The sequence below is a fragment of the Schistocerca nitens genome, chromosome 2 (genome assembly GCF_023898315.1).
Source record: "Schistocerca nitens isolate TAMUIC-IGC-003100 chromosome 2, iqSchNite1.1, whole genome shotgun sequence".
Taxonomy (NCBI): domain Eukaryota; kingdom Metazoa; phylum Arthropoda; class Insecta; order Orthoptera; family Acrididae; genus Schistocerca; species Schistocerca nitens.
The window spans coordinates 591127731-591148693 of record NC_064615.1 but is presented as its reverse complement, the minus strand read 5'-3'; the positions used below and the strand labels follow the sequence as shown (position 1 = coordinate 591148693).

The 20963-nt window shown below is 46.7% G+C and overlaps 1 protein-coding gene across 3 annotated transcripts in view; it reads left to right on the top strand.

Annotated features, from left to right (window-relative positions):
* The window catches only part of LOC126236654 (erlin-1-like), a 59499-nt gene that overhangs the window by 16394 nt on the left and 22142 nt on the right, over window positions 1-20963 (top strand). The window lies entirely within an intron of this gene.

Sequence of the window (20963 nt, the reverse complement as noted above, 5' to 3'; positions counted from 1 at the left end):
CCGCACCAGTCCTGTGAATAGCCTACTTGCTGAGGCTGGGGTTCCTCCGCTCCACATTCGGCGTCTACAACTCTTAGCCAACTATGCTGCCCACGTCCGTTGTTCTCCCCGTCACCCTAACTACCGTCTCCTTTTCGCCGATGCGGCAGTCCATATTCCACGCCGGCGGCCGCGATCAGGCCACGCAATTGGGATCCATGTTCGGTCACTCCTTAGTGAACTCGAGTCTTTGCCTCTTCCATCTGCTTTTCAGGTCCGCCCACATACACCACCTTGGTGTCTTCGTCGGCCGCAGCTTCGGCTGGAACTTTCCCGATGGCCAAAAGATTCAGTTCCTCCTGCAGTCTTGCGCCGCCAATTCCTTGCTCTCCATGACTCGGAGGTTCTCTATACCGATGGCTCGATGGTTGATGGCCGTGTGGGGTACGCTTATGCTCATGCGGACTATGTAGACCAGCGCTCCTTGCCGGAAGGCTGCAGTGTTTACACCACAGAGCTAACAGCCATTTTTCGTGCCCTTGAGCATATTCGTACCAGCACTGGCGAGTCTTTTGTCATTTGCAGTGACTCACTCAGTAGTCTTCAGGCTCTTGACCAGTGCTACCCACGCCATCCCATTGTTGTTGCCATCCAGGAGTCCGTTCATGGTCTTGAACAGCGTGGACGTTCAGTGGTGTTCATATGGACCCCGGGACACGTTGGGATAGCGGGAAACGAACACGCCGACAAGTTAGCTAAAGAAGCCACCCGCAAACTGCCGTTGGAGATCGGCCTCCCGGCAACTGATCTCCGCTCGGTGTTATGCCGTCGAGTCCTTGGGATGTGGGCAGACGAATGGCGCACTCTGTCTGCCCCCAACAAGTTGCGGCAGGTCAAGGAGACAACGACTGTGTGGGGTTCCTCCATGCGGGCCTCTCGCAGGGATTCTGTTGTTCTGTGTAGGCTCCGCATTGGCCACACTTGGCTGACGCATGGTCATCTGCTGCGTCGAGAGGACCCCCCTCATTGTCGCTGTGGTGCAAATATGACCGTGGCCCACATATTGTTGGACTGTCCTCTTTTAACCGCCCTCAGGCGATCTTTTAACCTCCTGGGTGATTTAACATCTCTTTTGGGTGATGATGTCTCTATGGCAGATCGTGTTTTAAGTTTTATTCGAGCAAGTGGCTTTTATAGGTCCCTCTAATTTTATTGCGTCACCCTCTTGTGTACTGTATCTTTTACTTCGTTTTGTGTTGTAATTTGACTCCACCCTAATCTTTTAGGCTGGTGGTTTTAACGTGTTGCAGAGTGGCTGGCTCATCCTATTATTTTCGTGATCAGACAGCCACAGTCCTCTGCTGTGCAGTTTTAATTCCTTCTGCCTTTCTTCTCTATGTTGTTTCTGTTGCTGTGCTCCGTTTTCCATGTTTCTTTATAATTGACCTTGGGGATTTTCTTCCCCTGGGATTCTTATCTTCTGCTTCGAATGCTTATGGATGGTTTCCCTGTGCTCTGTGTGTTTGTGAAACAAGGGACCGATGACCTTTGTAGTTTGGTCCCTTTAATCCTCAAACCAACCAACCAACCATGTAATTGTATTCCTATATTCCTACCATGTAACTCGGCATTGTAGTGTATTCTCCAACCTTCTTTCCTTATTTGGGGGGGGGGGGTTGTGTAGTATTTTCCACTCAGAGGTTCTTAGTGCATTTTTGTCATGTTCTGTCAACGTCTATACCCCTGACCTGTTATGTGATAACTGGGAAGATCAAAGCTATTTCTCAAAAATTGGATATTTGCAAAGTAAGCTCTTTCCTACTTGTATTCTATCCCGTATAGCCTTTCCAATACCGTTATCGTTCGTTCCCAAGTAATTAAAATAGGACACTCCTTTGAAGCATTCCCAATTGATGTTTGTGTCTTTAGGGGTCCTTCTGGCCTCAGATTGTGACAGTACCATATATTTTGTATTGTTTTCATTTACTATGAGGCCAATTTTTAGTCTTCTGTTTCCATTGTCCTGTATGTTTCTTGGAGTGTATTGACATTTCTTCCTGCTATAGTAATGTCATTAGCGTATGCCTGTATCTGACTAGTTTTCGTAAGTATGGTGCCTCTTTTGTTGATTTTATTTACTACACAATGCAGCTTTATACTGAGACTATTCCGGGTTATATTGAATAGGACAGTGGAGAGACTTATCACCTTGCTTCACACCTTTTATAAAGTCAAAGCTTTCACTTGTTCTGCTAAGAATCTTTACTTTTGCTCTTGTCATTGTCATTCTGATTAATCTTATTAGTTTAGTGCATATACCAACTTCCTCAAATACTCTGTATAGTTCTTGCCAGTTTATGCTGTCAAAGGCTTGTCTGAAATCAATGAATAGGAAATGCAGATCTATATCATATTCATAGAACTTTTCCCTCATTTGTCTTATTACAAATATTTGATCAGTTGTTCCTCTGTCTGGTCGAAACCCAAACGTATAATCTGCTAGTATGTCTTTTGCGCACTTCTGTATCCTTTCATTTAATATACAGTACTTATGAAGATCTTACAAGCTGTGCTTAGGAGTGTTATACCTCTATGGTTTCACATGCTATCCTGTCCCCTTTTTTATAAATAGGGATTATTATTCCAGTTTACCAATTATCCGGCATAGTTTCTGTTTCCCATGTATCTGATATTAATGTGTGCAGTTCCTTTATTACAGCCTCACCACCAGCTTTTATTAATTCAGGGATTATGCTGTCTTCCCCAGAGCCTCGATTGTTTTTTAACTTGTGCACAGCCAGGGCGATATCTTGTAGTGTTGGCTTTCTTGCCTCATTGACATCATTGTCTACTTTCAGCCCCCCTTCTTCCTCCTGTGCAGCTTTCTTTTCAATTCTAGGCTGGTGCTTAGCACAACTTTGAAATACTCTGGCCTTCTTCCCACAACCTGTTCTTCCTCCCTTATCGTTTTCCCATCTTTACTGGAACATGCCGTTGTTTTTGTCTGTAATCAGTTCTTAATTTTGTCTACAGCATGACAGAACTTTATTATTTCACCCTGTTCCTTTAACTCTTGTAGTTCTTGAAATTTCTTCTTAGTCCACTCTCGTTTCTTTCTCTTGCACAGTCTGTTAGCTCTTCTCCATAATTCTCTAAATTGTTCCACATTATTTCTGGTTTTTCTTTGTAGCACTTTTGTTCTTGGTCTGTTATTTTCCTCTGTTGCTGACCTGTAATCTGCGTCAAACCATTCCTGGGTTCTTCTGTTTCTTGTTATGCTTATTATTTCCTCTGCAGTATCTTTAATGGCTTTTTCAATCCTGCTCTACCTTTTGTCTGCTCCTACTGTGGTCTCACCAGTGCTCAACTTTCTGCTTAGTGTTACGTGGTATTGTTCCACTTCATCAGGTATTTTAAATTTGTCAGTATTCCATTTCATCAGCTTTCCTGTTCTTTTGCCATTTTCTCTCTCAAGATTGTGATAAAATCAAAGTGGTCTAAGTCACAGTTTGATCCTCTGCCAAAGATTACCAGAGTTTATAAATCCAAAGGGACAGTTCACATTTTAGATGAGGATTGGAGTGTGAGGGTCTACAAAGCAATCGGTGAATATTTTAAAAAGATGGATGGTGTCAGTGACATGAAACAAATTATTTTACACAAGTCAGTCATAGATGAAAATGTTAAGGTCAGAATAAAAATGGAGTCAGCTTAAAAGAAAGAAAAGTACAATGTTTCTGAACAGTGAGTAATTTAATCATGCTGTAGAACAAGTGAAGCAAACAAGGCTGATGTGAAGAATTTAGTAGGTAAGCATTTTGGTGATGATTGGATAAGCATAGAAGCTTAAGATTTCTCTGCTAACATTACCGATGCACTTCCTATCGTAATTGGCAGTGAGGAAGAAGTTTGTATGGCAGCTTGTAAGGAGGTGGCCTGTAACTATTCAAAGTAAATTGGCAGCAAAAAGGAACCTACAAACACACTACACATCAGAATTTTTTAAAAAAATTTTAATTTTGTATTAACAGTTAATGCTACTTTATAACAGCAAAAATAAATGCTTAGTTACATATTTACCTCAGTAATGTTTAATATTTGTATTTTTTACAAAATATTGGATCAAAGCACATTAAGTCCGATACGTTTTCCTTAAAATTTGGAGAGCAAAATTTCAAATACAATTCACTTTTTCATGTTCCCTGAAGTAGATCTCAAACAAAACTTCACATTTTCAAATATATGAAAAATTTTCCAGGTTAGGTGTAATGTTTTTGCTTCTTCTGGAAAATTTAGTTATTATGATTTCAAATGATGCTCCTCAATTATGATTCAATATATGATAATTTATATTTACGGTTAACTAATATGGTACTGAAATCAAAGTAAAAATAGTGTTTGTCGCTAGCAAGATTCGAACCAGTGGCTAAACAATTACTATCCACTCCGTTACTGGCTGTTGTTCTATTTATTGTGGTGTGTTTTGTAGTTAACCATAATCGTAGATTGTCAAATCGTCAAAAGATTTTTTCAAATCCTCCGAAAATTTTGCCATATTGCTTTAGGAAAGTGATGTCCAGGCATTGGCATTCAAATGATACAAGTATGAAGAAAATCAAAGAGGGCTGCTATGTAAGGTCCCCTTCTAAGAGATCATAAAATATCCATTCTAGAGAATCATTTGAATTTTTACACCTCATAATCCTGAAGCTGTAGGTTTGTTTATACTCAGGGTCTACATGAGCCATAGATAGGTCTGCACAGATCCTCATATCTGGATTAATTGTTCCTTTCGGATAAAAACACATTTCATTGTGGATATCCTTGCGTTATCTGTGGATATCCCACATAATACTTCCTTTCTAACTAAAAATTAAAGGACAGTATCAGTCGTATCATATTCCTTTCGTCAAACTGTTACCTATGGTTGCTGAACAAGAGTCCATGAATGGGCACCGCATGGCTATTGTAACGTTAGCTGGAAGCTTGAAATTAGTGGGCATTCTGAGACAGTTTGGAAGTCTGTTTCCATTCTCACTTTCTGGCTACAACTACTTCAGCTGCCCTCCCTTGTCTGCTCCCCTTCTCACCAAGGGAACTGTAGCTAGTGAAAACGTATTGCAACAGTTTTATCTTTAATGTGGTTTGTGAAGCACATTCTGAGTGACAAGCCTGGCCACTGGCTACTTGTGAGGTGTTGAGTTGCCAAGTTTCTCTGCCTTCAGTTAATGCTTTGTCATTGAGTGACCACATAATGACTGTTTCAGAGTAAACATTAGTGCAGGTGCTTTAATAAAATTAACAACATGGACATAATTTCATGTAAGGTGAAGAAACAAGGTGCATCACTTTATTACGAGAAACCAGATTTGAAAACTTTGACTGGGAAGAAATTCGGTTGTGTATTTGGTGACAAGGAGAAAATAAGATACAGTGACCTGTTTTGCATGTAAACTAATGTATTCTTACACTGGAAACAAATCTGTAACTTCAGATTCACAAAAATTTGTGAGAGGCTGGACAGAAGTGTATAATTACTTTTTAAATACTAATTAAAGACGTAAAATTTCCTGATTTACCTCTGAATTTGAAGATAACTACTGTGGAAAAAGCTCATCAATCTTATCAGCAAGGACACATTGACTTTCGAAGTTGCCTGTGGAAACGGATTTCTCAATATGGCACAGTTCCTTTTTGGTGTGAAGGCCAGTTGTGGTGTGTTGAGTGTCAAGGAATTGCTACCACAACCAACCACCATTTCAAGAAATTTAAAGGAAACCAACCACTGACCATATGTGTAAAGCAGTTTCTATGGAGGTGGGGAATGTTTTCAGTCATTAACTGAATAAGGAAAGCTTGAGGTTAGCGATGTGCACCAGAAAAAATTGAGTGTGATATTTAAAAAATCTGGAGGAAACGTTAAACATGAACTGATAAAGATATTACAGTTGTTTGGTTTACTCAGCATTGTGCAAAATGTCACGTTTGTTGCCAACAGAAACCCAACCTTTGTAGCAATGCTTCGTCAATATGACACACATTTGCTCAGCGCACAGCCTCAATACTCCGCTAGAGCATGCGACTGGAGCAATTATCAGTGATGATAAGAATGATGTACAATGATTAATAAATTGTCAAGTTGTCACAACTTTTTAAAAAATCTGGTGTTCAGAACAACCTGCAGAAGTTGTTGAATGGAGATGTGGACACGTGATGGAACAGCAAACTAGACATGTAGGAGTCAGTTAACTTGTGTGGTCCAAAGTTCTCGTAATTTTGTCAGAGAAAAATCACGACAATTTGATTGACACCATTGACAAAAAAATGTTGGAAGATGTAACAAGTTTGCCGACACCATTTGAAAATGCCTCCTGTGATCTCGAAGCCTCCAAAGCACCAACACTGTATCTATGTGTATTGTGGATGGTGAAACTGCTCGAAAAGTGAGGGAGAAATTCTGTTTATAACATCTTTAAAGACTGCAGCAAAATCATGTTTAAGCAAACGTCTGAAATAATGATGCACAAACTTGCAATGTTTTTGAATCCTAAGTGTGGGTGTTTAAAATTTCTTGACAGTGACAAGGAAGATGAGGTTATGAAAGAAGCTAGGAATTATGTTGCAAGGAAGTGTCCACAGTTCAAAAACAGAGAGATTGTCCCTGAGGTTCCTGCAAAGAAGCAGAAACCTGTTGGACTTCTGGTATTTCTTGCCACACCTCATTGAAGTGCCCTTGCAGTGAATAATACCATTTGGACAATACTGTATCGCCCTCAGGTCCATAAATGTAGGCTCATTCTTTGCAGCTCTTTCGGGTCTAATTGAACAAACTTTTTTTTGCATAGCTAGTTAAAAAGGAGTAATCTAGGTAATGGACTTCGTAAAGTCGTGGCTTTCTTCTCACCTCTTTAGATATCAAGGCATATTGGGTAGGAAGAGAAGCTTCATGTCCTTTGAGCTTGCATTGGAGCCACATTCCGTCTGAGCGTGACCTTTCTCCAAAAACTTTTATGTAATCAATACTCTTGAATCAATTGCTGATCTTAAAGAGCTTTTGATAATATCTCATTTCTGTTCTGATTTGTGCAGCCGTCAGAATACAAAATGACTGGGACAAGATTTTCCTTAATTGTTTTGGAAAGCGTGTCCACGATAGATACGGCAAAACTTGATGCTACCAATTCACCTTGTGTTTCATCGAACCAGTAACACACTGCATCATGACTTTCTAAATTACACATCGTAAAGTTATGGAAAGCCAATTTTGTTGTATAATAAATTGCACTTGCCTGCGAAAGTGGTGCTACTCTCATGACCTGTTAGTCCATGGTGTAGATTATGCAGAGCTTGTGCTGGGAATCTTACTTAACTAGATCTTTCTGCAACCTTGCTGCTCTTTCCATTGTATGTGCTGTTTTCAAATATCTTCACTCAAGTTTCTAAGCCTGTAATTACAACACAAATTGCACTGGTCTTTCTTGGGGGAAAATAAGCTAAGTTCCTGAAGTAATGTGATGCCAGTTTTGGAAGACAGTCCAGAAATTATTTTACAAAGTTTTTCTCATCTTTCTTCATTTGTTTTATTTGGGAATGTGGGCTCATCCCATATGTGGCATTATCCAGCCAGTATCTCACTGTCCATTCTTTAATGCCAAGAGTATTGAGAAACATTTTCTTGCATACAAGATGTTTTCCCTTATAATTTCTCAGCTAGTAAACCATTGTGCCTTTTCTCCAGGATTCACCAACCCCTACCTTGGCGGTAGGGGTCAAATCTTCTTCCGTTGCTCCCAAAGCACCTATTTCACGAGCTATGTCCCCCTAACCCAGGGGACATTGGTCCCCTCCCCCCAGTTGGAGAAGCAGCAGCCTCTGCCAGCGTCTCGTGTGGAAGGGGTCCCTTGGAATCCTCTCTTCCAAGGTCTCCACTAATGCCACAGCAGGTACTTGCCAGTGGCTAAAGGAGCCAAGTGCTGCTAGGTGAAGAGCTTCAGTTTTTCTCCATGCCTGAAGCTACTTCGGAGAAACCCTTCCAGCAAGGCCCTAAAGAGAAGCAAGAGGGCAAGCAAGCCAAGAAGAAGACTGCTAAGAAACAGGACCCTCCAGCAGACCCAACACTACCACTCCCTACCAATTCTGCCAAGAAGAAGACTGCTGAGACACAGGACCCTCCGGTAGCCCCAACACTGCCACTCCCTACCAATTCTGTGTCTCAGGATGAGGCGGAGATCTTAGCTTCCCCTGAGGACCTGGCTCTCACTGATGCCTCATCCGCAATAGAAATGGAAAGAAATACTCAGTCGGTGGCAGCAGGTGACTCTGAGGCATAACCTGCCTCCTTGTGCACTTCATACCTTCCCAGCCTCACGATAACATCGTCCTCCAGTGGAATTGCTGCGGTTTTTTCCACCACCTGGCTGAGTTGCGGTAACTGTTAAGCTTCAAACCTGCTTTCTACATAGCCTTCCAGGAAATGTGGTTCCCGGCAATGCGGACCCCCTGCCCTCTGTGGCTATAGGGGATATTACAATAACTGTAGAGAATGTAATAGGGAGTCAGGTAGAGTTTGCGTCTATGTCCTGAACTCAGAATGTAGTGAACTTGTGCCCCTTAAAACTCCTTTTGAAGCTGTGGCTGTTAGGATAAGGACAACACAGGAAATAACAGTCTGCAATGTATATCTTCCTCCAGATGGCACAGTACCCCTGAATGTATTGGCTGCACTGATTCAACTCCCTAAGCCTTTCCTATTTTTGGGAGATTTTAACACCCATAACCCCTTGTGGGGAGGCACCATGCTTACTGGCCGAGGTAGAGAAGTCGAAATTTTACTGTCTCAGTTCGACCTCTACCTCTTAAATACTAAGGCCCCCACACATTTCAGTGTGGCTCATGGTACTTACTTGAAAATTGATTTATCAATTTTCAGCCCAGGACTTCACCCATCTGTCCAGTGGAGAGCCCACAATGACTTGTGCAGTAGTGACATTTCCCCACCTTCCTGTCACTCCCCTGGCATCATGCTCATGGACGCCTAAACAAATGAACTTTAAACAAAGCAGACTGGGAAGCTTTCATCTCTGTTGTCACTGTTGAATGTCCCCCACATGGTAACATCGATGTGGTGGTTGAGCAAGTCACCAGGACGATTGTTTCTGTGACGGAAAATGCGATCCCTTGTTCCTTAGGGTGCCCTGGCGAAAGACAATACCTTGGTGATTGCCTGAAATTGCTGAGGCCATTAAAGAGTGAAGGCAGGCTCTACAGCGACACAAGTGGCACCCTTCCCTGGAGCATCTAATAGCTTCTAAATGGATCCATGCCCACGTTCGCGAGCTTATAAAAAGATGGAAACAGGAGTGTTGGGAGAGGTATGTGTCAACCATTGGGTGCCATACGTCCCCTTCCCAAGTCGGGACGAAGACGAGACGTGTTTTTGGGTGACAGACCCTGACAGACGTCCCCGCCATTAACATCAATGGCGTGTTATCTTCCGATGCCAATGCAATTGCCAAGCACTTTGCTGAGCTCTGTGCTTGAGCCTCTGCATCAGAGAATTACTCCCCAGCCTTTCGCACCCACAAACAGTGGAAAGTCCTCCCGTTCACTGAATGTCACAGTGAACCCTATAACGCTCCATTTATAGAGTGGGAGCTCCTCAGCACCCTTGCACATTGCCCCAACACAGCCTCTAGGCCAGATCGGATCCACAGTTAGATGATTAAACATCTCTCATTGGACTACAAGCGACATCTCGTCATCTTCACCAGATCTGGTGCGATGGCTTCTTTCCATTGCAATGGTGGGAGAGCACCATCATTCCAGTGCTCAAACCTGGTAAAAACCCGCTTGATGTGGATAGCTATTGGCCCATCAGCGTCACCAACATTCTTTGTAAGCTGTTAGAATGTATGGTAAGTCAGCAGATGTGTTGGCTCCTGGAGTCACGGGGCCTACTGGCTCCATGTCAGGGCAGCTTCCACCAGGGTCGTTCTACCACTGATAATCCTGTGTCCCTCAATTCTGCCATCCGAATAGCATTTTTCAGGAGCCAGCACCTGGTTGCCGTCTTTTTTGATTTACACAACCTGGCGACATCATATCCTTGCCACTTTATATGAGTGGGCTTTCTGGGGTCTGCTCTCGATTTTTATTCATAATTTCCTGTCACTCCGTACTTTCTGTGTCCAAGTTGGTGCATCCCATAGTTCCCCCATATCCAGGAGAATGGAGTCCTGCAGGGCTCCGTATTGAGTCTCTCTCTTATTTTTAGTGGCTATTAATGGTCTAGCAGCAGCTGTATAGTCGTCAGTCTCACCTTCTCTGTATGCGGACGACTTCTGCATTCCATACTGCTCCTCCAGAACTGGTGTCGCTGAGCAGCGCCTATAGGGAGCCATCCACAAGGCACAGTCATGGGCTCTAGCCCACGGGTTCCAGTTTTCAGCTGCAAAGTCATGGGTCGTGCACTTCTGTCGGTGTCGTAACATTCATGTGGAACCAAAACTTTACTTTAATGACGATCCACTCACGTTAGTGGAGACATATCGATTGTTAGAACTGGTTTTCAACACTCGATTGACCTGGCTTCCTCATCTGCGTCAGCATAAGTGGAAGTACTGGCAGCACCTCAGTGCCCTCCGCTGTGTGAGCAACACCAACTGCAATGCAAATCGCTCTACGCTGCTGCAGCTCTACAGAGCCCTTGTCAAATCCTGCCTTGACTATGGGAGTCTGGCTTATGGTTCAGTGGTACCCTCAGCATTACGTTTACTCAATCCAGTGCACTACTATGGAGTTAGACTAGCGACAGAGCTTTTAGGACAAGTCTGGTGAGCAGCATACTGGTGTAGGCTGGAGGCCCTCCATTGCAGATCAGACATGCAAAACTGCTCTCCAGCTACATTGCACACATTCATAGCTCTCCTGAGCACCCAAATTACCGTCTCCTTTTCCCAACCATGGCGGTTCATCTCCCACATTGGCGGCCCAGGTCAGGGCTTAAAATTGCTGTTTGCATCCAATCCCTTCTGTCTGAACTGGAGTCTTCCCTTTACCACCTCTACTCGAGATCCATTCACATATACCTTCATGGTGTAAACCTAGGCTGAAGCTATGTCTGGACCTTCCGCATGGCCCTAAGGACTCAGTTAATCCCGCAGCTCTCCGTTGTCACTTCCTCTCTATTCTTGACATGTCCCAGGACTCTGAAGTGGTTTACACCGATGGCTGATGGTCACGTTGGTTTCGTCTATGTTCATAGAGGACATATTGAACAGCACTCCTGGCCAGATGGCTGCAGTGTTTTCACTGCAGTGCTGGTGGCCATATTTCGTGCTCTTAAGCACATCCATTCATGCCCTGGCGAATCGTTCCTTTTCTGTACTGACTCCTTCAACAGCCTACAGGCTATCGACCAGTGCTACCCTCGCCATCCTTTGGTAGTGGCCATACAGGAGTCCATGCCCTGGAACGGTCCAGTCGTTCAGTGGTGTTTCTCTAGACTCCAGGTCACGTCGCAATCCCAGGAAATGAACTTGCCGACAGGCTGTCCAAACAGGCTACATGGAAACTGCTTCTGGAGATCGGCATCCCCATAACTGACCTGCATTATTACGCCACAAGGTTCTTTGGCTTTGGGAGATGGAATGGCAGAACTTTGGTATGCACAACAAACTGCATGCCATTAAGGAAACTATGAATGTGTGGAAATCCTCCATACAGGCCTCTTGCAGGGACTCTACGGTTCCCTGCGGGCTCCACATTAGCCCTGCTTGTGTGACCCACAGCTATCTCCTGCACCGTGAAGACCCACCTGAGTGTCGGTGTGGTGCCCGGTTGACAGTGGCCCTATTCTGTTGCGCTGCCCTACTTCGGCTGCCCTTCAATGAAATCTTTAGTTACTAGACTGTTTACCATTAATTTTAGCTGACGACACCTCATCAGCTGCTTTAGTTTTGTTTTATGTGTGAGAGTTGGTTTTATCATTCTAAGTTTTAGCACATGTCATTTGTTCCTATGTGTCCTCCACCCTAGTGCTTTTATTCTGGAAGTTTTAATGTGTTGCTGAGCAACTGGCTTATCCTTTTTATTCTCGTGCTCTGCCAGCCATGGTCATTTGCTCTCTTGTTTTAATTTCTTCTGCCTGTCTCTTGCGTCTCTCTTTGGTTTTCCTGCCCCATTTTGTTCATTGTAGTGTTTGTTGCGCTTCTGCCGTTCTTGTCGTTTTTCCTATCTCCCAGTTTTGTGCTGTGTGTGTCGTTTTTTTATTCTTTCTCTTGTGGAATTCAATGACCTAGCAGTTTGGACCCTTCCCTCGCCCCCCTCTTTAAACTGACCAACCAACCATGACCAGGTAGAATACCATACGAACATTATCCTTACCTTCGCAGAACGTTCCATTCCTCGCACTTCATCATTACCACACCATGTCGCAGATCCTTGATGGACTGAGGCATATCATGACACAGTTTGCACGTGGAGACGTGCTCTCCGCATTTTTAACTGTCATCCTATGATGTCGAACTGTATTCATTATAAACAGTTGCATGCATAGTGTTGTCGTGTTCTTCAGGATAGCAAAAAAGCTAGCTGTATTTCATTCACTAGTTCTTTTAACAGTTCCACTCCCTCTTCTGTCGTGTGGACCAACCTCCGATGGCTCTCTGGGACCAAGATCCATTCCCTAATTTCCGGCCTGACCGTAGCAGATGATGTCACAGTTGGCTCTGTTGCTATCTCCAACACCTTGAGCCGCTATTTTGCAGAGATTTAGAGCTCCACCCACTATGACCCTGCCTTTGTCGATTGGAAACAAGTGGAGGAGGCTTGGGTGCTACCCTTAATCTTCTCAGAATCGTAAGTGCTGCAATACCACTTTTACTGTGAGGGAACTTAACCGTGCTCTCACTTCATCCCGATCCTCAGCTCCAAGGAAGAACAATGTTGACATGCAGATGTTGCAGCACCTTTCTCTTACGGGCTAGCTCTTTCTCCTTCACATATACAATTGCATCGTGGCAGAGGGCACGTTTCCCATACGTTGGTGTGAAGCCAAGGTCATACCCATACCTAAGTCGGGTAAGGACAAACACCTTTCTTCTAGGTACTGCCCCATTTCTCTCTTAAGCTGTGTTTGCAAGGTGATGGAATGTGTTGTTCATACCCGGCTGGCATGGTGGCTCGAGTCTTGCAATTTACTAACCACCACCCCCCTGCGGGTTCAGGGGTAAGAATAGGCCCGCGGTATTCCTGCCTGTCATAAGAGGCGACTAAAAGGAGTCTCAACTGTTTCGGCCTTTAATGTGATGGTCCCCTGAGGGGTTTGACCACTCTATTTCCAAATTTTTCCGTTAGTGCGTACCATTTGGGGAAGGACACCTTACGTGGTGCATCTTAAATCCATCTTGCCCTAAGATCTGGCACACCTGATATTTTCATGGAGTTGGTCTTACATCGAGCTTCCGGCCACATCTGTTGCAGTATGTTCCGGATAGCATCCCTTCCCTCCATTGTGCACTTCCATCTTTGCCCTCGTGATGTACATGGATATTTCGACACCCAGCACGGTAGTGAGTCCGTTGTGGTGGGGTCATCATGTACCCTCTTGGTGGTAGCCCCCTGACTACACAGGGATCGCACTGCTGATGCCTGAGCTGCTACCTCCCCACGTATGCCGAGGAGTAGATGCCTATCTCTTTGGGGCATCGGGACTCCCGCAAAGGCCATCCTGCCAGGTGGTCTTTGCTGCGGCTGGGTGGCACCCGTGGGGAGAGCCCCTGGTCGGAGTGGGTGGCATCAGGGTGGATGACCCGCAATGAAGCGTGGTACATCATCTCTCGCTGGTGGGCCTCCAACAGCAGTCTCTAAGTGATCGAGGTCTAACCTCAATGGAAAGAAATTTGATCAGAGATCATTTCCCTCCCTGGCCACTCCATGGGAGGAACGTTTGTCCAAAGAAGGCAGTGGAGATTATTCACCCCGGTACCTCGTGTGTACGCGAGTAGATGGGGAATCATTTATGTCGACTAAGCCCCAGTTTTTTGTGGAGCATTTAGAGGACAAGTTTGGGGAGGTGGAGGGCTTGTCCAAAATGCGCTCTGGGTCAGTTCTCATCAAAACAGCATCCTCTGCCCAGTCACGGAGGTTGCTCACTTGCGACAGGTTGGGGGATGTTTCCGTCACCATCACTCCCCATAAGAGTTTAAACATGGCCCAGGGTATTATATTCCACAGGGATCTTCTTCTGCAGTCCGACGATGAACTACGCGCCAATCTAGAACGACGAGGTGTTTACTTCGTCCGGCGCGTCCATCGGGGTCCAAGGGATAATCAGGTAGCCACCGGTGCCTTCATCTTGGCCTTCGAAAGTGATGTTTTACCCGAAAAGGTCAAGGTGATGGTTTACCGCTGTGATGTGAAGCCATATATCCCTCCTCCGATGCGGTGTTTTAAATGCTGGAAGTTCGGGCACATGTCATCTTGCTGTACTTCCGGCATCACATGTCGAGATTGTGGACGTCCTTCGCATCCCAATACTCCATGTGCTCTGCCTCCCATCTGTGTTAACTGCGGAGAACACCATTCCCCCTGCTCGCCGGACTGTAGGATATTCCAGAAGGAACGAAAGATAATGGAATATAAGACCCTGGACCGCCTGACCTACACAGAGGCTAAACGGAACAACGGTTCTCCCATCGTCACTTATCGTTGGCTCTAAGAACTGTCAGAATCCACCGGCCCCCTTGGTTGTGGGGGGCACTTCACTCCCTGTTGCCCCTGCTCCATCTTCTTCAGGAGCAACACCCCCCCAACCATCGGGGACATCAGTTCCCCCTTCCCAGCCGGAGAAGAGTAAGACTTCTTCGGCTACTCTCGCCAGGAAGGGGTCCCTTGGGACCTACCTTCGCAAGTTCCGACCAGCGGAAAAGCGGACACCCGCAAGTGGCTGAAACAACCACCAGTCCCTGGTCGTAGGGCCTCACGGTCGTCGTCCGTCCCTGAGACTGACCCAGTGAAGCCCTCCAAGCCTGAACCACCAAAGGCACAGCGAGAGAAACAGAAGAAGAAGAAAGTCCCCAAGGCTAACGACATTGCAGTGGCACCCATCCCACCGCTTCCTACAAGCACTGTGTCTGAGGACGAGGTGGAGATTTTGGCGTCTGCTGAGGACCTCGATCTCGCCGGTCCTTCAGACACCATGGAAAGCACTAGCACAGGTGCTCATTCGGAGGCAGCAGGTGACCCAGCGGCGTAATCTGCCTTCCCAGTCCCATCACGCCTTTCTTAGACATGGACAATACCATCCTCCAGGGGAACTGCAGCGGTTTTTTCCACCATCTAGCTGAGCTCCGCCAACTTATCAGCCTTCACCCTTTCTTCTGCATTGCACTTCAGGAAACTTGGTTTCCAGCAATGCAAACCCCCGCCCTCCGTGGCTATCGGAGTTATTATAAGAATTGGGCAGCTTATGAAAGGGTGTCTGGTGGCGTCTGCATATATGTCCTTAACTCTCTTCACAGCGAGTCTGTCCCTCTACATACAGCTTTAGAGGCTGTCGCTGTTAGGGTGTGGACGCCACAGGCTGTTACTGTCTGCAGTCTTTACCTTCCACCGGATGGTGATGTCGCGCAGCATGTCCTGGCTGTGCTTATAGCCCAACTGCCGCCACCTTTCTTGTTACTGGGCGACTTTAACACCCATAACCCTCTGTGGGGTGGGTCAGTGACAACAGGTCGAGGCGCCACCGTTGAGCATTTATTGGCGCTGCTCGATCTCTCGATTTTAAATGATGGTGCCTCCACACACTTCAGTGTGGCGCATGGCACATACTGCGCCATTGACCTATCGATCTGTAGCCCTAGCCTCTTACCGTCTGTCCAATGGAGTGTGCATGACGACCTGTGTGGTAGTGACCATTTTCCAATCTTTCTGTCACTGCCATGGCATCACTCTTCTGGGCGCCCCAGCAGATGGGCTATGAATAAGGCTGACTAGGACTTGTTCTCCTCCATTGCCGCTATTGAGCCTCTCTCTAGAGATGACATTGATGCGGTGGTTCACTCAGTCACCACCAGCATTGTTACTGCCGCAGAATCTGCCATTCCCAGTTCTTCTGGGTCCCCTCGGCGGCAGACTGTGCCTTGGTGGTTGCCTGAGATCGCTGAGGCGATTAAAGATCGCCGGCAGGCGCTACAGCGTCACAAGCGACATCCCTGCATTGAACACCTCATCACCTTCAAACGGCTGCGTGCGCGGGCCCGCTGCCTTACCTGCCAAAGCAAGCAGGAGTGCTGGGAGTGGTATGTGTCCACCATTGGCCTCCATGTCTCTCCATCACAGGTCTGGGCCAAGATCCGACGCCTCTATGGCTATCGGACCCCTCTCAGCGTCCCTGTGCTCTCACTGAATGGAGCAGTTTGTACAGACTCCAACGAAATTGCCAACAGCTTGGCAGAGCATTTTGCTCTTAGTTCCGCTTCTTCCAATTACCCACTGGCCTTCCGCTCCATTAAAGAGCCGATGGAACGTCGGAGCCTTTCTTTTCACACCCACCATTCTAAATCCTACAATGCTCCATTCAGTGAGTGGGAATTTCACAGCGCCCTTGCCGCTTGCCCTGATACCGCTCCTGGGCCAGATCGCATTCACTGTCAGATGCTGAAACACCTTTCAGTGGACTGCAAGCGACGCCTCCTCGACCTTTACAACCGTCTCTGGGTCGAGGGTGAGTTTCCGTCACAATGGCGGGAAAGCATTGTCATCCCCGTTTTGAAACCGGGCAAGAGCCCTTTGGAGGTGGACAGCTACCGCCCCATTAGCCTCACCAACGTTCTTTGCAAGCTTCTCGAACGGATGGTGAGCCGGCACTTAAATTGGGTACTGGAGTCTCGGGGCCTTCTGGTTCCGTCTCAGGGTGGATTCCGTAAAGGCCGCTCCGCCACCGACAATCTGGTGAGTCTGGAGTCTGCCATCCGTACTGCCTTTGCCCGCTGTCAGCACATGGTCGCTGTCTTTTTCGACATGCGGAAGGCGTACGATACGACATAGCGTCATCACATACTTTCTATGCTTCATGGATGGGGTCTTTGGGGCCCTATGCCGATCTTTATCTGAAATTTTCTGTCGTATCGTACCTTCTGCGTCCAAGTCGCGGCCTCTCATAGTTCCTCCCGAGTCCAGGAGAAGGGGTACCACAGGAATCTGTCCTCAGTATCTGCCTGTTTTTAATCGCAATAAACGGGCTCGCTGCAGCGGTGGGAAATTCTGTCTCCGCTTCCCTGTATGCTGACGACTTCTGCCTTTACTACAGCTCTACTGGCATTGCAGCTGTTGAACATCAGCTACAGGACGCTATCCGCAAGGCGCAGTCTTGGGCTGTAGCGCATGGTTTTCAGTTTTCGGCTGCCAAGACCCGCATTATGCATTTCTGCCGGCGCCGAACGGTCCATCCTGAGCTGCGGCTTTATCTTGCCGATGAACTCCTTGCTGTGGTGGAGACCCACAGGTTTTTGGGTGTAGTTTTTGATGGCCGGCTGACTTGGCTGCCTCATATTCGGCAGTTTAAACAGGCGTGTTGGCGGCATCTAAATGCTCTGAGATGCTTGAGCCACACCCGCTGGGGCGCCGACCGATCTACCCTGTTACGGCTCTACCAGGGATACACCTTGCCTCTGGTGCTTTCTGTACCAGCCCTGTGGACAGCATACTAGTGGAGGCAGGTGTCCCTCCACTGCGGTTACGGCGCCAACGTTTGCTGGCCGCTTATGCTGCCCATGTTTTCAGCTTGCCTGGGCATCCTAACTATCGGCTACTATTCCCAGAGTCGCTCGTCCATCTTCCAGAACGTCGACCCAGGGCTGGCAGTACGATCACGGTGCGCGTCCGAGAGCTTCTCTCCAGGCTTGGGTTCTTACTTCTTCCGCCTCCTTTCAGGGCACCTGCGTACACCCCCATGGTGTGTGCCTCGCCCTCGCCTTCAGCTGGAACTGGCACAGGGCCCGAAGGACTCAGTCCCTCAGGAGGCCTTCCGCCACCGCTTTCTTTCCCTTCTTGCAATGTATCAGGGCTCTGGCATTGCGTACACTGACGGCTCGATGGTTGCTGGTCGTGCCGGTTATGCGCTTAATCTAGGGGACCATTTCGAACAATGTTCATTGCCGGCTGGCTGCAGCGTTTACACTGCTGAGCTGGTCGTCATCTTTCGTGCCCTAGAGTATATCCGCTCCTGCTCAGGTGAGTCCTCCGTGATATGTAGCGATTCCCTGAGCGGTTTACGAGCTCTCGACCAGTGTTTCCCTCGTTCTCGTCTGATGATGGCTATCCAGGAGTCCCTGCATACTCTTGCCCGTTGCGGCCGCTCTGTGGTCTTTGTGTGGACCCCCGGTCATGTTGGTATCCCGGGCAATGAATATGTTGACCGCCTGGCGAAAGAGGCCATCAGTAAACCATCTATGGACATTGGCCTCCCAGAGACTGATTTGCGAGCAGTCCTCCGCCGAAAAGTTTTTGCGCTTTGGGACGCTGAATGGCGCGATCGGATCACGCCCAATAAACTCCGTGCCATTAAGGAGACGACGACTGTGTGGCGATCATCCATGCGAGCCAACTGCAGGGACTCAGTCGTCCTTTGTCGGCTCCGCATTGGCCACTCTTGGCTACACACAGTTACTTACTGCGTCGGGAGGACCCTCCTCTGTGTCGCTGCGGGGCGGCTTTGACAGTGGCCCACATTTTGTTGGCCTGCTCCCTTTTAGCTGTGGTCAGGCAGACATTTGCACTGCCTGATACGCTCCCTGCCGTTTTAACTGATGACCCTGCTATGGCTGGCTTAGTTTTACGTTTTATTCGGGCAGGGGGTTTTTATCATTTAATTTGAGTGTTTGTTTTATTTTATTGTTGTGTGTTGATTCTGGCCTTTGGCCAACGGTTTTAAATTGAGTTTTTAATGTGTTCTCGGTGGTTGGCTTTTCCTTTTTTATTCTATGGTTGGCCAACCATTTGTTATGTCTGTTCTTTGTCTGAGTTTTTCTTGTCCTGTGTTGTCTGTTGTCTCTATTATCTGTTTTTTTACTCTGTGTGGTAGTTTTCAAGTTTTGGAACAAGGGGCTGATGACCGTTGCAGTCTGGTCCCTTTAATCCCAGAAACCAACCTACTAACCACCGCACAATGTGAATTTGAGCACGCTGTTATGCAGTTGGCCATCTCTTCATTTTGTCAACCCATATCATGAATGGTTTTCTGCGGAAATACCAGACTGTGGCCGTGTTTTTTTTATTTGGAGAAAGCCTATGACACCTGCTGGAGGACTGGTGTTCTCCGTACTCTCTACATGTGGGACTTTCATGGCCACCTGCCCTGTTTCCTCCAGGAATTTTTAAAAGACCGAGTTTTCATGGTCTATGTTGGTTCTGCCTTGTCAGATATCTTTATCCAGGAAAACGGTGTGCCTCATGGCTCCATCCTGAGTGTTGTCCTCCTTGCTATCGCCATTAACTCTATTATGGCCTGGCTCCCACCAGGTATGTCTCGCTCTCTCTTTGTCGACAATTTTGCAGTCTGTTGCCATTCTCCATGGACTAGTCTCTTTGAGCAGCATCTTCAGCATTGTCTCGGTCATCTTTATTCTTGGAGCCTCAACAATGGCTTTCACTTTTCCACTGACAAAAATGTTTGTATGAATTTCTGGTGATGCAATTGGTTGCTCCCATCGTCTTTACATCTTGGACCTGTTGATCTTCCGTTCGTCGAAACTACAAAATTCCTGGGGCTCATGCTTGTTAGGAAACTTTCTTGGTCCTCCCACTTCTTACCTGACTGCCTGCTGTACGTGGTCCCTTATTGTCATACGTGTCCTCGGCAGTACTTCCTACGGAGCAGATCAGATCAACCTCCTCCGTTTGTACCGATCTCTTGTCCGTTCAAAAATAGAGTACCGATTTTTTGTTTCTGCATATGCACGCCTGTCCATATTATGTTGTCTCAATAGAACCCACCATCTTTGCCTCCATTTGGCTACTAGCACGTTATACACTGGCCTGGTTGAGTGTGTGCATGCAGAAGCTGCGAACTACTGCCGTCATACCGATGTGATGTTCTCCTCAGCGGATAAGCATGCTGTTTCTGCCATGCCTGGCCACCCATCCTATGCTGCCTCTTTCAATGACTCCTTTTACTGCCAGTATTGTGCGCGTCCCTCTTCTTTGTTACCGCCTGGAGTTCACTTTCGGCTATTGCTCTAGTAGCTTGATTTCCAGCTACCTGCCACTTTCCCAGTGGGCGTGAACACTTCACCAACTTGGCTGTGTGCAGCAGCCCATGTTCACCTTGGACTTCATCCGTTTCTAAGGAACACTACTCCAGACTCACTCTATTGCCCTAAGTTTCTCAACCTTCGCACAGAATGTTGCTGTAGTACCTTTGTGTACACTGATGACTCTCGGACTGACCTTAGTGGAGGGTTTGCATATGTCATTTGCTGCTATGATTTTCAGCATTGGCTTCTGGAACACTGCTCAGTATTTGCATCGCAGCTCATCGCCCTGTATCGAGCCATGCTGTACATACGGTGACACAGGCTTTTCAATTGTCATTTGCTCCTACTCTCTGTGCCCTTCAGAGCCTCTGTGTGCTGTACACCGCCAATCCCTTAGTCCAACTGGTCCAGTAAAGCTAGCTTCCATATGCTCACTCTTGATGGAGCCACTGTGATGTTTATGTGGGTCCATGGTCCCTGGCAATCAGATGGGAATGAGGCTACTGGCACTGCTGCCAAGGCTGCAGTCCTCCTATTTTGCCAGCTAGTTGATCTATTCCTGCTGATGATTTGTGTGTTGCTGTCTGTCAGCAACTTTTTATCCTTCATAGCAATAGGGCGAAGGACATTTAATCTTTAGTTCAGGATATCCATTGTCTGTACAGCATATTTTATGGACCTTTCTCCTAGTCCCTGTTTTTAGCTGTCTTTCATTCTGTAGAGTGTGCT